This window comes from Triturus cristatus, chromosome 11, assembly GCF_964204655.1.
Source record: "Triturus cristatus chromosome 11, aTriCri1.1, whole genome shotgun sequence".
NCBI classification, from domain to species: domain Eukaryota; kingdom Metazoa; phylum Chordata; class Amphibia; order Caudata; family Salamandridae; genus Triturus; species Triturus cristatus.
The window spans coordinates 567,919,111-567,935,324 of record NC_140594.1 but is presented as its reverse complement, the minus strand read 5'-3'; the positions used below and the strand labels follow the sequence as shown (position 1 = coordinate 567,935,324).

Sequence of the window (16,214 nt, the reverse complement as noted above, 5' to 3'; positions counted from 1 at the left end):
AAAATATCTCACCAAGGCAAACAACTTTTTTTTTCCAGCAACCGCAACACGTGGAAGACTTCCTCAAGCAACATAAGAAGGACCTGGCTCGAGAGAATACAGCATTACAACGCTCTAGATCGCCCTCGCTGTTGGAGCAGCAGGACTGACCGCGTGTCTGGTGGTGACACAGCCACTTGCGCATGCCGATGCTGAACTTGGCCGATCAAGATACTGCACACCCCGGTGAGGTATCTTTCTCCTATTACCAACGCTTGAACTGGTCACTGTTAATTCTTGTGCTCGGTCACCCACCTCCGTCCCACACTGAGAGGCCAGGCATGTTGTCTGGGTTCTTGTGGGTGTAAGTAGGGAGGTGGTTGGCGGGTTGGGCGCCCCTAGACTTTGTCCCCCCGATGGGTGAGCCCCAATGCACCCCCCCCCCCCCTTAGTGGGGCAGGGGTTGCTGTTCTACAGTTTTTGCCTGTTGGGTGGTATTGATAGGGATGGGGAGGGAAGGGTGTGATCTATATTCCCGGCCAGTTGGGGTTGACGATGTGGGTGGGCATACGCTCCGACTTCGTTTTCGAACCACTGACTCACGAGTGACGAATGTACGGACGTGGGAAGTTGAGGTAGTTATAGGGGGGGGCTTGTTTTGGTTGCTACACTGAATGCTATGTGATGTTCCATGCCATGAACACATGTCAAACATTTTTAAGTCTGGCTCAATGGGGGACGTAGGAGACACTGGACCAACCTTGCAGCTGGTCTCCTGGAACGTGCGCGGATTAAATGACCCGAGAAAACTGAGACAGGTCCTGGGGTACCTAGATAGGCAGGGAGCGTCTATTGCCATGCTTCAGGAGACACATTTACTGCCGGGAGGGAACCCCTCTTTCGCATCACGCTGGGCTGCCTGCAGGGTGTTTTCATCTTACTCAACATATGCTAGGGGTGTGACCATTTTGGTGCGACGTGGGATGGGGTTTATACCGGCGGGAACTGAGGTAGGGTCCTGTGGCAGATACTGCATGATTTGGGGAAAACTGCACTCACACAATACTGTTTGCTTGCTACTACGGCCCCAATACAGATGACCCGACCACGCTTCTCACCATGTGGGGCAAGATACAAACCCTGGGTATCTCTCATGTCATTCTGGGAGGTGACTTCAATACTGCGCTCAGGCCCGTGATGGACAGATCGCACCCGCAGCCGTCGCACTACTCTCATACCCAACGCACTTTGATAAACATAACGGACGGGCACCAGCTGGTAGATGCGTGGAGACACCTCCACCCCTCACTCAGACAAGGCACACATTACTCTGCTGTACACTCTACTTGGGCTCGCATTGACTATATATTTCTGTCGGCGGGCCTCACCCCGTGGCTGTTTAAGGCGCATCACCTGGCTCGAACATTCTCGGATCACTCACCTGTACTACTGTCGCTACGCATACCCCTTGATGTGTCCCCATACCTGAGTTGGCGCCTCAACCCTGCGCACCTCACAGACCCTGCCTTTACGGCGGAACTAGAGGACGACATAACAGACTTCTTTGACCGTAATACTAACTCGGTCTCCAGCTTCACTACTGTATGGGAAGCTTTCAAAGTTACCATGAGGGGGTGGTGCATAGCTAAAGGCGGGGGGGTCCTCAAGTGCCTGCGCGGAGACGTGCGCAAGCGAGAGGCCAAGCTGCTGCTCCTGGAGCACGAGATGGCGCGGAACACACGTGATCGGGGGGTCGTGGCGCGTCTTAGAGAGAAACTGAATGAATATACTGAAGCTGCTGCTAAGGAATGCAAGTTCCTAGGGAAGCCTTATGTTGCGCGGGTGTATGGAGAGGGTGACAGACCTGGTAGAGCGTTAGCCTTTGCAGTCCGGCCCCCTCGGTACCGAAATTACGTGGCCGCCCTACTAGACGGACACGGTGTCCCGCAGCGGGACCTTGCGGCCCAGCTCCGAGTCCTTACTGATCATTACATTGGTTTGTACACCTCCCGCAGGACGACACCGATTGCATTGCATGAGTACCTTGATGACACTGCCATAGCCTGGCTGGGCCCATCCCAGCAGAAATTCCTACATCATGAACTAGAGCTTGATGAGATAAAGGACGCGATAATGTCATGAAGTCTGGCAAGGCGCCGGGCTCGGATGGATTACCGATAGACTTTTACAAAGCCTTCATCCATGTCCTGGCCCCTATACTGAAGCAAGTGTACTACTCCGCCCTAGAGGGGGGTATCTTGCTGGGGACGATGCACGAAGCCCTCATCACATCTCTGTTGAAGCCGGGTAAACCCCCTGAACACTGACTCGCCCCTCTCTTTGTTGAATACGGATAGTAAAATACTGGCAAAAGTACTGGCTACACGCCTTAACCTCCTGATGGAACGTCTTGTCCTTCCCGATCAGGCCGGGTTCGTCCCGAATCGGGCGACTTCCCACAACCTGCGTACCCTGCAGGCGGTGATACAGGATATCGATCCCAGATGTGAGGCTGCGGCAGTTTTTCTGGACACCACTAAGGCGTTCGACTCACTCGAATGGGACTACCTTCTGGCCTTATTGGAATGGATGGGAGTACCCTTCAACTTCCTGGACTGGATCCGGTTGTTGTACCGCCAGCCTCAAGCTGCGGTCCTACTTAATGGGGCCCGCTCTGCTCCCTTCGTTATCCGAAGAGGCACCCGTCAGGGATGTCCTCTCTCTCCAGTCCTATTTGCTATCGCTATAGAACCGCTGGCGGCCAAACTTCGGCAACATCACAAACACCGATCTCTTATTTACCCGGAGCGCCAACTACTCATTGCGTTATATGCGGATGACATGACGCTGTACGTCCACGAACCGCAAGAGAATCTTAACCCCTTATTACGTGAGAACTAAATTCGGCGCTATATCGGGGATACAAATAAACTGGACGAAGTCTGCCTTGTTCCCCTTGACTGATAACACTGTAAAGTTCCCTTTAGATTACCCCTTGGTGTGGGAGGCGGACGAGATAACATACCTGGGGGTTAGGGTGACCAGGAACCGGGAGGCCCTTATTAGAGCTAACTACGGGACTGTCATGGACAAACTCTCGGGTAAAATCACAATGGATCCATCTCCCGCTGTCTATGGCGGGACGTATCTCCCTGATTAAGATGGTGGTGCTTCCCAAATTGTTATACCTCTTACCAACATACCATATAGCCCAGGGGCATACTTCTTCCGGACCCTCAACTCCCAGTTGTCCCGACTTATCTGGGGCGGGAAGCAGGCCAGGATTGGGCTGAGGACACTTATGTTGCCCTATCATCAGGGTGGGCTTGATGTTCCTAATTTTCAGCGATACTACGATTGCGCCCAGGGCCATTTTGCTGTTTACTGGTTCCATCCTCCCCCTTTATGGCTCACCTGGCAGTGGAGGATGGGTTTATGAGACCTGAGGAACCATCCGGGTATCTATACACGGAGGCTCGAATGGCGATTCGTGACCCCACCACGGTGGATTGCACCGTGCGGGCCTGGAAACGCATGGCAGATTATATGGAAGTTAAATTCCTGCATTCTCCTCGTATGGTTCTGGCGCACGACCCCAGACTGAGTGTTGCCCGCGAGGAGCATGGACGCAAGCTGCTCGCCCGGCTGGCGATCCACACATGGGGCGATCTATATCACCAGCGATGCTTTCGTACGTCGGCTCACTTCTTTGGGGACACTGCTCCTTCTGTAATGGATACATTCCTTTACACTTGGCTTCGGCAAAATATCAGGGCTGTCACGCCTGACTTCCCTGCTGAGCCGGAAATCATGGCGCCTTTACATGCTCTGCTTCAGACGGCCACCCCGACACATGTGGTCTCTATGTTATATAAACATGCTCAGGCAGCTCCTTTCCCCCCATCTCTTAAAGTGCGGACTGACTGGGACAGCGATCTGGGAGCTCCAATGTTGGATGACCAGTGGGAGGAAAGTTGTTCTCATACTACCATGGTGACGGGTAATGCCCGCCTCCGCTTGGTTCACTTTAAATTCTTACATCGCCTCTACTTCACCCCTGCCAAATTGTACCGCTTCGGACTACGGGACAATGATCGCTGTCTGAGATGCAGGAATTCGGGCGCAGATTTCATGCACCTGGCATGGTCATGCCGGGCGGTGGCTACGTACTGGATGTCGGTGTTCGCGGCCCTTTCGGAAATGATCGGGGTGGATATAGCGCCCTGTCCTATGATTGCCCTGCTGGGCCGCTCCTGCCCCGCGTTAAAGGCGCATCGGAAATTTTTCGCGCTGGGACTTTTGCTGGCTAAGCGCCATGTGGCGTGCAGGTGGGGACGGGGGCTAGCACCCAAGTTCAAGATCTGGCTGGCTACGATGTCAATCTGGCAGGAACAACTTCAGTTATGCTGACCTCTTGCCTCACAAATCCCGTTCCAAAGACTTATGGGGACCCCTCACTGCATAGCTCCTGCGGTCTCAGAGCACGGACGAGGCGGGGAGGGAATTGCACGGGGACTCGGAGGGAGACGGCCCGTCCGCTGTGTGCTGTCCTGCGCCTACCCCCACTGGCACCCATGGCTGATGGATCTCCTCACCTCACTTACTACTTTCCTTCCAATGCATGCCACACACAGCGTTTCTGGATGTGCCCGGATAGGCTGCGCGCTTTCTGAGGTACTCACACACCGCACGCCGGATACTCGGGAGAGGCGGACGGCGGGTCTGTGACTTCCCTGGATCCTGGGTAGGGAGGCCCTCGCTCTCTGACAGCGCACACAGCATGGCATCCTAGATAGTAGCACCAAGCTCTGTTCCCAGATTAGTTCATACCATACCCTCCCAGTGCAATAGATCGGTCAGCCAGGGGCAGAGCTGCGCCGCTCCATGCCCTTCATTCACTCTGCAGTGAGATACACCGCACCGCAGCTCTGCGCTGAACGGTCCTTTATGCTACATACTGTGTATGGTGGACACATCCTGGGAGAGAACTGATGTCGTTGTTTTTTTTTCTTTTTTTTTTTTCTTTAAGTTGTTTAAGGCAGATAAACGAAACCCCAAATATTCTCTGTCTGACTCTATATTGCTGATGTAACTGCGCACCATTGCACACTTAAACCGCTTGTGTTCCTATTTCGCTGCCGGCCCTTATGGGTTGTAGGCGTTGAGCTGTGTTGACTGGTCGGTACTTGTCAGCTAATGTTTCTTACTCATGACACTGCACTGTAGCTACCGGCCTGTTCATTCAGGATGTAGGTAAAAAAAAAAAAAAAAAAAAAAAAGCCTCAGCCGGGAGCCAGACGATGGCCATTCCTCTTTAAGTTACTCAATTATAGAGACCGTGACATGGTTCTCCGAGAAACGGGCAAGATGGAAGCTCTCACAATAAGCGGTAGCTCGGTCATGTTCTTTCCTGACTATACAGCCCGGGTGCAAAAACGTAGGAGCAACTACACTGCAGTGAAACAGCAACTCAGCGCCCTTGCAATACCATACTCACTGTTGTTTCCAGCACGCCTGCGCATTACAGCTAAGGAGAAGACACACTACTTTGATTCCCCAGAGGAGGCATGGGACTGGCTCGGAGTCGGGGCTATGGTCTGGCGTGAGGCCTGTGAACTCAAACAATGGCGCCGCAACAGGTGGAGGAGGCAGTCGTCGTCGCGGGGCCATGAGGCTCATCCAGCCTGGGATCAATGCCCCAACCCCGGAGAACATGTGTAGGGAGAGATTGGATGCTCTAGAAGCAGTCGCCACCCTCAGCTCCCCACATGCCCAAGAACGCTTGGACCCCCGCATACAGACCACGCAAGTAACCCATTGGCAGTCCCCGCTGCGCCTTGACTATGGCTGGGAGCAGGGTGGATCTATTGTACTAGCGGTACTGTCCGGCCCTCCTAGTGTCAGAGCCGACCGGGTCACGCATGCCAACTCATGGGGCCGGGGGGGGGGGGTGGGGGGGTGGACCCAGGGGGGCGTTGCATTTCCCTTGCCCACCAACCAGACTCACGGCCCGTTGGCCCCACATGATGGCGCCAGAGCTCACACTGTTGACACACATATGCAGGAGCAAGGGGGAAGGCTACGACACGTCACAGCTGGCACGCACACCCTCACAGGCACCCTAATGACCTATAGCAATGGAGTAGCGTAAACTAGAAGTTTGGACGGACATTACGCAAGGTCTGCCCCTGGTGTTACACTGTTCTTGGTTTCTCAGTTGTGTTCCTTGTTGCAGCACTCCGACACGATATCGCCGGACCTTGTCACTTGCCAAGCCTGCGCCCGCCTTAGCCCCGGCACCCCTATCACACTGGCTCACTCGAGATGGCGCTCACTGACATAATTACGTGGAACATCCGTGGCATGTACACGCCCTCACGTCGGTGTTCCATCTTTGCATACCTTCAGAGACACTGCGGCCATTGCACTGATAAAACAAGATCTCTGGTGTTTTTGTATATATGCACCTGCTAAGCTTTGACCTAGTTATAAATCGACACATTCAGTGACTGCTGAAGGCTAACTGCTGTGTGGTCTATTAGAATAGTGTCATCCATTACACTATAATCTTGGAATAGTCCCCGGTTTTTGGGAAATGTGTAGCCTTCATTGGGTCTTTCTTCTATGTGACTTACAGAAAGCAAAGGGACAAGGTTTCAACTTGTTTCTGTCCCGTTAGTGTAGATTGTCTGTCCCGATCTATAGGAATCAATTTGGGCATCAGGACGGTTCAACCGCTATAGTAGTTATCTTTTCCTCCTTGGAAATTATCCTACTACCGCCCCAGAGAATTTTTTTTTTTTTTTTTTTTTGAAAACCTTTATTTCAAAATTCAGGACACAGCTATTCAGCCGACAGCCCGAAGGTTCGGCAGCATTGAGAGTTAGATACAGTGATGTGTCCCCAATACAGTTCAAAGAGTAATGCAAAGGTCCAATTTTAAGTAAACACAGAAAAAACTCACAACAAACCCCAGCAAGGCAAGGACATTGAAAGCCCATGGCGAAAGCCCCCAGGGGAGGCCGGACCCCACTCATCTACTAGTTACAAGACTGTGTACGGAGGAAGAAGGGGGACAGCAGAGGCCCAAGACGGTTCCTAAAACCAAACTGTGCTGGAAAGTAGGTCAGGGGGAAAGCTGTTCCTCGGGAGGTTCCAGATCCGGGGCAAGACATATTCCCCCCCTGTATTGGTTCCACCGCCCCCAGATGGCATGCCACTTCCGGGGGCGACCTCTAGAGCAGTAGACCGTCTTCTCCCTAAACATGCTCCAGTCCATGTTCTCCTTCCACGCGGTCAGTGTAGGGGGTCCCGAGGAGCCCCACAATCGCGCGATATCCCTTTTAGCTACCATGTTACCCAGAGTCACCCATTGGGTCTGCGCCTCATCGAGGTCAGTGGGCCCCCAGACGTTCAGGAGGCAACACCGCGCCTCCGGCTGTACCGCAGTGCCCGTCACCTCCCCCATAACTGCATGGACTCTCCTCCAGAACTCCACAATGGCACCACATTCCCAAATGATGTGCAGGAAAGTACCCACCATACCACATCCCCTTCTGCACAGGCCGTCCTCCGAGAATCCCATGTGGACCAGCCTTGGCCCCGTCACATACACCCGGTGCAGTATTTTAAGCTGCACCAGCCTCAGACGCGACGGGATCGCAACCACCTTAGGAGAAGAAACCGCTGACTGCCAGTCCTCATTATCCAACTCAAGGCCATCCCTAGTCCACTGTTCTCTCAGCCCCAAAAGCATGTCTGCCCGGACGTTAATCAACTTCTTATATATGAGCGAGATCGTGCTCTCGGGCATATGACCATCAAGGACTCGGTCCTCAAGGGGAGAGGACTCCGGCACCTTCTCACCCTCCACGAGGACTGATCGGAGGGCGTGACGCAGCTGGATATACCTGAAATACTCTGAGGGCCCTAGCTCATACTCAGTCTGCAACTCCTCGAAGGACTTCACCCTCCCCTTATGCAGCACATCTCCCACCTTGGATATACCTATCAGGTCCCACTTATCAAAGCCCTTCGTATGCCAGAGTCTTCCCAATCTTTCCGATTCAAACAATGGGGTAGCGAGGGTGAGCCTATCCTTCCAGCCCAACGAATCAGTCGCCATCTTCCATACACGCACCGCCACACCTGTGGGCCCCGTGAGGGACGAGTCTAAGGACCGCGAATACAACGCCCTGTAGTAGTTGCCGCCACGCAGCAGCCACCTATCCATGGCATACCCAGGGCTGAGGGCAGGGCCATAAAACCCATGGTTGATCGCGCTCAGCTGCGTGGCCCAATAGTACCGTCGGATGTCTGGGAGCGCAATGTCCCCATCGTACCATGGGAGCGTCAACTTTGAAATAGCTATTCGCGGCCGTCCATCCCACAGCAACGTCCGTTGGAGGCCTTCGACCTCCCGAAAGTATTTGGCCGGTTCCCAGTCCAAGGTGTTCTGGAGGGCGTAGAGGAAGCGGGGAAGAGACATCATTTTGAACAGGGCCGCACGCCCAACAAGGGAGAGCGGCAGCCTCCGCCAACCTTCAACATCTCGCCTCAAGCGCGCCAAGGGGGGGAGCAGATTCCTCTCATAGCGCACAGCAGGATCCATGGATATAAAAATCCCCAAATACACGAAACCCTGCTGGGCAACCTGTATCGAACATGTTCTAGGGATCGGTGGGACCTCGCCACTAAGAACGTACAAGTACGATTTGCCCCAATTAATCACAAGCCCCGAGTTCCTACCGAACGATGCGAGTACGTCACAGACCACTATAAGTGACTTCTTAGGTGAGGCAAGATACAGCAGGATATCATCGGCATAAAGCGAAATACGGTCCTCGTGATCAGGCGACCACCGAAGGCCCCGTATATCCGGGTGCCAACGTATCCACGCAGCCAACGGTTCAAGGGCAAGGGCGAACAACAGAGGCGACAGGGGGCAACCCTGCCGAGTACCCCTACCAAGCTGAAACGGAGTAGATGCCCGACCATTCACAACAACATTCGCTAGTGGCCCCTCGTACAGCAACCGAACCCAACTCACAAAACCGCGACCGAAACCAAACTTGGCCAGCACGGCCCATAAGTATGCCCACTCCACCGTGTCAAAGGCCATCGTGGCATCAAGAGATGCCACAATAGCCGGTTCACGCAGCGTGCCCGCCCTGGCGATGACGCCATGAAGCCGCCTAAGGTTTAATGCTGTGTTTCGGTGCGGGATGAAGCCAGATTGATCCGGGTGGACCAAATCGCCAAGTACCCTAATCAAACGGGTAGCCAGGAGTTTGGCCAGAATTTTCGGTTCAGCGTTGAGGAGTGAAATGGGCCGATAGGAGGCGCACCTATCTCGGGGTTTACCCTCTTTATATATGACCACGATCGACGCCAGCCGCTGATCCAACGGAAGGATCCCATCCCCCCGCGCCTCCAAAAACATGGCGCGCAGGTGAGGGGCGACCCTATCCGGGAACAGTTTGTACAGGTCGATCGGCAGTCCATTCGGTCCAGAGGCCTTACCCGAGTTTAACGCGCGAATCGCCCCCGCCACCTCGTCAACCGTTATGTCACCATCCAAATCATCCCTATCTATGTCAGAGAGGCAGGGCAACTCGATATCACGGAGGAGATCAGACGAGTCCTCGGGCGGCCTGTCCGACACGGAGGAATAAACCCTACGAAAATACTCCGCGAAACACTTCACAATCCCCTCAGGTTCCACAATCGCCTCTCCCCACTCTCCCGTCAACTCTGGCACCACTCTATTGACCCGTTCTTTCCTGTCCAACCACGCCAGGAGTTTCCCTGCCTTATCACCAACGTCATACAGGCGGCCCTGTTGTTCCCTACTGAGGGTCTTGGCGGCGTTCGTCACCAGGTCCCTATACTCCGCCTGCTTCAAGCAAAGCTCATGCAGTGAGGACGCTGTAACCTCCTCCTCCATAGCCCCCTCAAGGGCCGCGATCTCCTCCACTTGCCGCACCTCGCCATCCCTCCGATTCTTGGCAGCCACCACCAGGGAGAGGGCTTCCCCCCGAAGCACGGTCTTAAAAGCTTCCCACAGCGACACCGCCGAGTCCACGGTTCCCAGATTGTCCTTAAAGTAATTATCTACCTTCTTTACCAGGGCGCTGCGCATCTTGGGGTCTCGGAAATACCATGGGTTGATGGGGGCCACCCTCCCTCCTCCCTCCCGACCTAGATCCAGCCGGATCCACACTGGCGAGTGGTCAGAGATACCGCGTGCCATGTGCCTCGCCTCGGATATCAACGAGGCATGTGCGGCCAGAGTGAGCAGGTAATCAATCCTGGAGAGGCTACCATGCGCCCCGGAGTGAAACGTGTATTGACTCTGTGTGGGGTGCCGGAGCCTCCAGCAGTCTATCAGTCCAAACGTATCCAGGAAGTCTGGAAGCCATTTCTGAGCCCCCCCTGTGTCCCTGGGCGGGTATCTATCCAACAGTCCGGAGCCCACAGCGTTGAAATCCCCTCCCACTACCAGCATTCCCCCCGGGAGAGTCAGCAAAGCCCTGCCCAATTCAGCAAATGTGGAGGCCTGCAGGGCCGGCGGGACATAAACCGAAACCAAAACCAAAGTCCTTCCTTCCCACCGCCCCGCCACCGCCACAAACCTCCCCCTATCGTCAACAATGGTGGAGTCCACCTCAAAAGGCAACGATGCTCTAACGAGGATGCCCACACCCCTGGACCCAGAAGAGAATCCCGAGTGTGCAATGAATTTATACCCCTTCCTATTCAGGGCATAGCACGTATTACCTATGAGATGCGTCTCCTGCAGCAGGACAACATCTGGCATTGAGCGTTTCAAAAATTGCAAAACAATCCCCCTCTTGATGCGATCCCCCAAACCATTAACATTCCAGCTTATAACACTTAGGCCCCTACCCCCCATCCTCAAACGGAAAGAGGCCCACCCCACACCCGAGGAGCCACCATGGAACAGCCCTGAGGATAATCCTCATGCCTTGCAGAAATAAACCCCCCAACAACAAACTCAAAATCCCCAAAACTCCCCCCACCCTGCACCCCTGCTGCAGCTTACAAAGCCCCCCCAACTTGCAGTGTGCCTGTCGCCCATCAAAAACAAAAAATCTACAAAAAGTACCCTAAGGGAGGAAAAGAGCACCCCTCGTCCTCCCGCAACCCTCCACAGTTACTGCACTCTGTTCAAATCTTCAAGTATGGTCAAATCAAGTCAGGCCGGCTCTGAGATATCAGCCCTGTCCATCCCGGCCACTGTCTCCATGCTCGGCTGTGTCGTCCCCCGTCCGTCGCCGGGGCAAAGCGTCCAGCCATTCGTCGGCCATAACAGGAGAGTCAAAAAAGAATGTCCGATCTTCATGCACCACCCGTAGTCTGGCAGGGAAAAGCATGGCATATTTCAGATCCAGTTCCCGAAGTCTCCGCTTCACCCCCAGGAAGCTCTGTCTCTGCACCTGCTGGGTGAAGTCCGGATAAAAATTCACCGACGCATTCTGGAAGGGGACTGGGCCCGTCACCCTCGAAGCTTGCAAGATAGCGTCCCGATCTCGAAAATGAAAGAGCCGGGCGACAATCGGCCGCGGCGGGGCACCCGCCTTAGGCCGCCCGCCCGGCACCCTATGGGCCCTTTCCACCGCAAAAAACTTTCCAAGGCCCTTAGGCTTCAGATGATTGAGGACCAAATCCTCCACAAGCAGGTCCGCCGAAGCCTCATCCGAGGACTCCGGGACCCCGATGACGCGCACATTGTTGCGCCTGGCCCGGCTCTCGAAGTCATCCAGCCGGCGGGCGGCGAGGTCACTCTCGGCCCTCAGCTTCCGAACCTCGGTCTGCAGATCCGCAACATCATCAGTGAGGCCCGTGGTCTTGTGGTCCAGGTTCTTAACGCGTTCGTTCGTCTTGCCCAGGTCCGAGCGGATCAGATTGACATCTACCAGGATGGCATCCACCTTATGCGCCAGGGCCTCGAACTGTCTCCCCATCGAGGTCTGCATCCCGTCGAGCGCGCCCATGACATCCTGTAGGGAGAGCTCCGGTGTCCCAGGCGAGTCCTCCTTCTGGGCATCCGGCGCCTGGCTCGATCCACTCGGCGATGCTTTCAGGAGGGCGTAGCGGTCCATACTGTTGACTTGGGAATACGTTCCCCGCCTGGTGGACTTAGTCTTCAGCCGATCCCCTTCTGCTTTGCCCGACATAATGGACTCCAGGCAGTCCAGTGCAGTTAAGACTATTCCCTCTCAGAGAGAGGAATAAGGAGTGAGCAGGTCTGCCTTGTGCTGCCAGAGTAGCCCGCCGAGCGTCCCTGGGGTAATAAAGCCACCCGGAGCTCTACAGTGTCCGGGCAGACAAAGGGAACGAAATCGAAAGTGAAAGAGCGAGGACCTCCGTCCGACAGTTCAATCCTCGCCAGGCCGTTGTTGATCAATTAGGAGTCGGGCATCCTGCCAACTCTAGCCCCTGGCATCCCCGGGAGTTAGGCCGCAATCTTCCGCCAGTCGTAAGTCTGGTTCCCGATGGGCGATCCGACCGCGGGTAGCATCAATCGCCTCCCTGACAACTCAGCAACACGATGCCATGCATACCATCAGGATTAGAAACAGGATAGTCGACGGAGGGCGCGAGGGTCTCGGGAGCTCTAAGCTCACGCGGCCATCTTGGTCAAGCGCTAGGCTCCTCCCCTGCCCCAGAGAATTAACGTACATCTGGATGGTGCAGCCTTGTTTTTGCCGAATCCAATCAAAAAGGACCATTGTGAATAATATCCCCAGAATTTTCGGTCTGGAAGGGACTCAGACATACAGTTTGGAGTCTAAACGCCGTCGATAACTAATACAGGATAGTCCTGAAAATACCGGAACACATTTCAGTTCTGGCTCTAAAGATTATTTACATTTTCCAAAGGACATCCGTAGATATTCCAATAACCTGTGTTTGTATACATTCACCTCTTGTTGGGTATGGTCACCTCACTGGGGTTATATTGAGTCACGTGTTTACGGTTTCATATATGTGTATATATTACCAATATCTGTGTGTTATGTGAGTTTTTCTTCTATATTTTATCAAAGAAAATTTGTATGGAAAAATAAAATAGTGCCTCCTTTGGCTGGAGTGAGTGTTGATGATCTATTCTTTGGGCTACCTTCTTTGTGTTAAACATTACAATGTGTGAATGAATCTAAACATTCTCAAAACACTTTTCGGTTAGGATTAAAGTTTGTGCAATATATTTGCAAAAAATAATTATTCAATGTTGGAAATGAATTCCTTGTGAACGATTGTGATTAAGCTAATTTGCTGTTACCCAGTTAACATGGACGCATGTAGGGGTTGATCTTGTATTTTGATGTATACCAAATCATGGAATTATATACCCTTACTCTTCTATTCTTTTGGTTGCACAGTCGGCACTCTCACATTTTAATGGGCTGTTTATACTGCAAGTATGGCCTTGTGTTTTTCCCGTGGTACTATTGGGGAAGTGCTGAGTCTATTTTTAATTAGTCCATCTGCAGGATGCGCTAGTTCCGTGTCCGATTTGTCCCGATAGTCTGACGCGGAAAAGCCTGGTAGGCCATCAATGTATGATTTTTCCTTGAAAAATGTGTGTGCAAGACTGTACAGAAAATGCAAAACAGTATGCCGCCACTCCCACGTTTCTCAGCAGTGGCCTCTGCACAATTGCCCTGCAGTGGGCTATATCTACCTTGTGCCATACATTTACAGAGGCCAAGCCTAGCACACCTGTCTCTACATCGCTCTGTGTTTGACCCTGTGTGCTGCACTCTCACCCACCTCCCACAGGGCTGGTAGGGGGGTGTAAAGCCACAAAAAGTGGGTGTGTTGTGTTAGCCCATATATTCCTATATGCATGCATTTTGAGGAGACGTAAAATGAGTCAAGGGGGTGGATAAATTAATCAATTTTTTATGCTCGTGTTCAATGGTGTATGTTCCGCTCATGTTAAAGGGGTCCTGTTTCTGTACCTGGACCATCCGTTTTCTACTTAATTTAATAGGTGGGCATAGTTTGTGTTCTTCAATACGACTCATACAATTTGGCATTTGTGTATGATGTGTAGACTATTGTCATGGAGTACAAAATGATCCCTGTAATACTGACAAGTTACATAACAACTTGCTCAACTACATTGATGATGGGCTTATAAAATGCTAGTGTGCGGAGTACTGCCCCATACACTGAGCTAGACTCGCTCCCTGGGCCACCAACGGACCAAAGGCCCCCCCTTTTCAGTAGTTACGTAAAGGGGAGCAGAAGTCCTTGATTTACAGTTGCTCACTGTTGAAACCAAAGTAAATTCCACTAACTGAGAACCTTAAAGTTCATCTATCGCTGATTCCTTACTACCTTTCAGCATGGTTGTTACAGACACCCTTATGACTACTTTTTCCAAGCTGTGCTTGGGCCCCTGTCAGTCCACCTGTTGGCAGGTGGCACAGGACAGCCGGCAGTGACTACGATTTTTCTGAGAAAGTACACCACACCTGAAAGCCTGGTTGTTCAGGCATCGAGTAAAGTTACTCCTAGTGCTTTTCTTACCAATCCCCTTCAGAGAGTCCAAACCTATTGATTCCTTAGGAGAGGGCTTGTTGTCTTTGGCCACTTTAGCCTTCAGATCCTGGAAACATGGTATATCTTTTGTGCAGGTACACCCATGGTTTCTGCAATATGGCCAGTGAGATCTTGCCAACCCTCTCAGAGGACATCGGAGCTTAACTAGCTCAAATAATACATGATGGCAGGACATTGCGAAGAGCATCTTGCTTGCTGATTTGAACACTTTGGACAGTGTGGAAAGAGTTATTGGCACCAACCTAGTGCTTAGAAGGTAGCCTGGGGTTCCATGGATGTCCCTTAATGGTTCTAGGTTATTTGGGGATGAAGCAGATTCAGCGCTCGTCCAATTTTAGGACAGACTAGTCATGGAACGATCCTTGGGGCCTTTTGTCTCAGCTAAGGAGTTCCAACAACAATACAGGAAGATCAGGTGTTATTCCATGGGGGCAAAACCAACCTTCTCAACCTGTGCAGGAGATCCAAGCTTTTGGGGCAGGCTGGGGGCTATGGCTGTTTCCTGGTCATTCACAACAGCCCACCAGCAGGAACATCTCCTCTTCCACCTCCTTCCTGTTTACAGCAGCTGACAAGCCACTTTAACTTGCCACTGCCTGCCCGTTCTCTGTTGGTGAGAGGCAAGGTATGTCATTTCCTGGCTGGAGAGCGATCATGTCTGACAAATGTCTTACAAGTTGCTCTACTTTTCATTTCATCCCAATCCTCCCCTCCTTAATCCACCTCCAATATCTTTGCGCCCGAGTGGACCATTCTGAGACCTTACCGTAAGAGGTCAGCCTTCTGCTGGCTGAAGATACTGTTTAATGGGTGCCATCTTCGGATAAAGAAGAGTGTTATTCATGCCCCTCGCACTTGCTCCTCATACCAAAGCACTGAGGCGTCAATCCTATACTGGACCTCCGCCCATGAAATGCTTTTCTGTGGAGACAAAATAAGAATGCTCATCCTGTCTAGATTCTTTCTGCTCTGGAATCAGGAGAATTGATAGTCTCAATGGACTTGCAGGACGCATATTTTCATACACCTGCCCTGCAGTCCCAGAAGTGTTATCTCTTTCACAGTGGGGCTGAAACACTTTGTTTACTGTGCTTCCCTTCATTCTTACTGCTTCCCTTCCGGTGTTCATGAAAGTGATAGTGGAGGTTGCTACCCTCCTTCGAAGGTTGAAAGTACAAGTGCTCCCCTACCTCGATGATTGCCTCCTCAAAGTGGTCTAATTGGTCAGTCATAGACCACCACTGGACAATAGCTGAACTGCTGATATCTTTTGGGTTCACTGTCAACAATCTAAAGTCCCACCTGTGCCCCATGCAACGTTATTTCTTCATTGGGGTCAGTCCTGTATACAGTGGCAGTTTCTGGCCATTACAACACTGCAGCGAGTTTGGGACATTGAGCATTTGATCCTAATGTTTAGGGTTCCATCCTGAGTCTGAGTGTGGACAGCTCCCAGGCTTCTTGGACTTCCAGCCTTTTGAATCCTAATCCCCCTGAAAGCCAGATTGCATATGGAGGACCAGCAGTGGAATCTAAGGGTTCAGTGGACCCTGCATCAGGGCTGACTCTCTAACTTCAGATCTCAGGCAGGAGGGCATGAAAGATAAACTAATGTCCGCACCCAAGGATGGCTCGTC

At 52.5% G+C, this 16,214-nt stretch overlaps 1 protein-coding gene across 1 annotated transcript in view; it reads left to right on the top strand.

The window, feature by feature from the left end:
• The window catches only part of ATP1B3 (ATPase Na+/K+ transporting subunit beta 3), a 279,921-nt gene that overhangs the window by 161,431 nt on the left and 102,276 nt on the right, over positions 1-16,214 (top strand). The window lies entirely within an intron of this gene.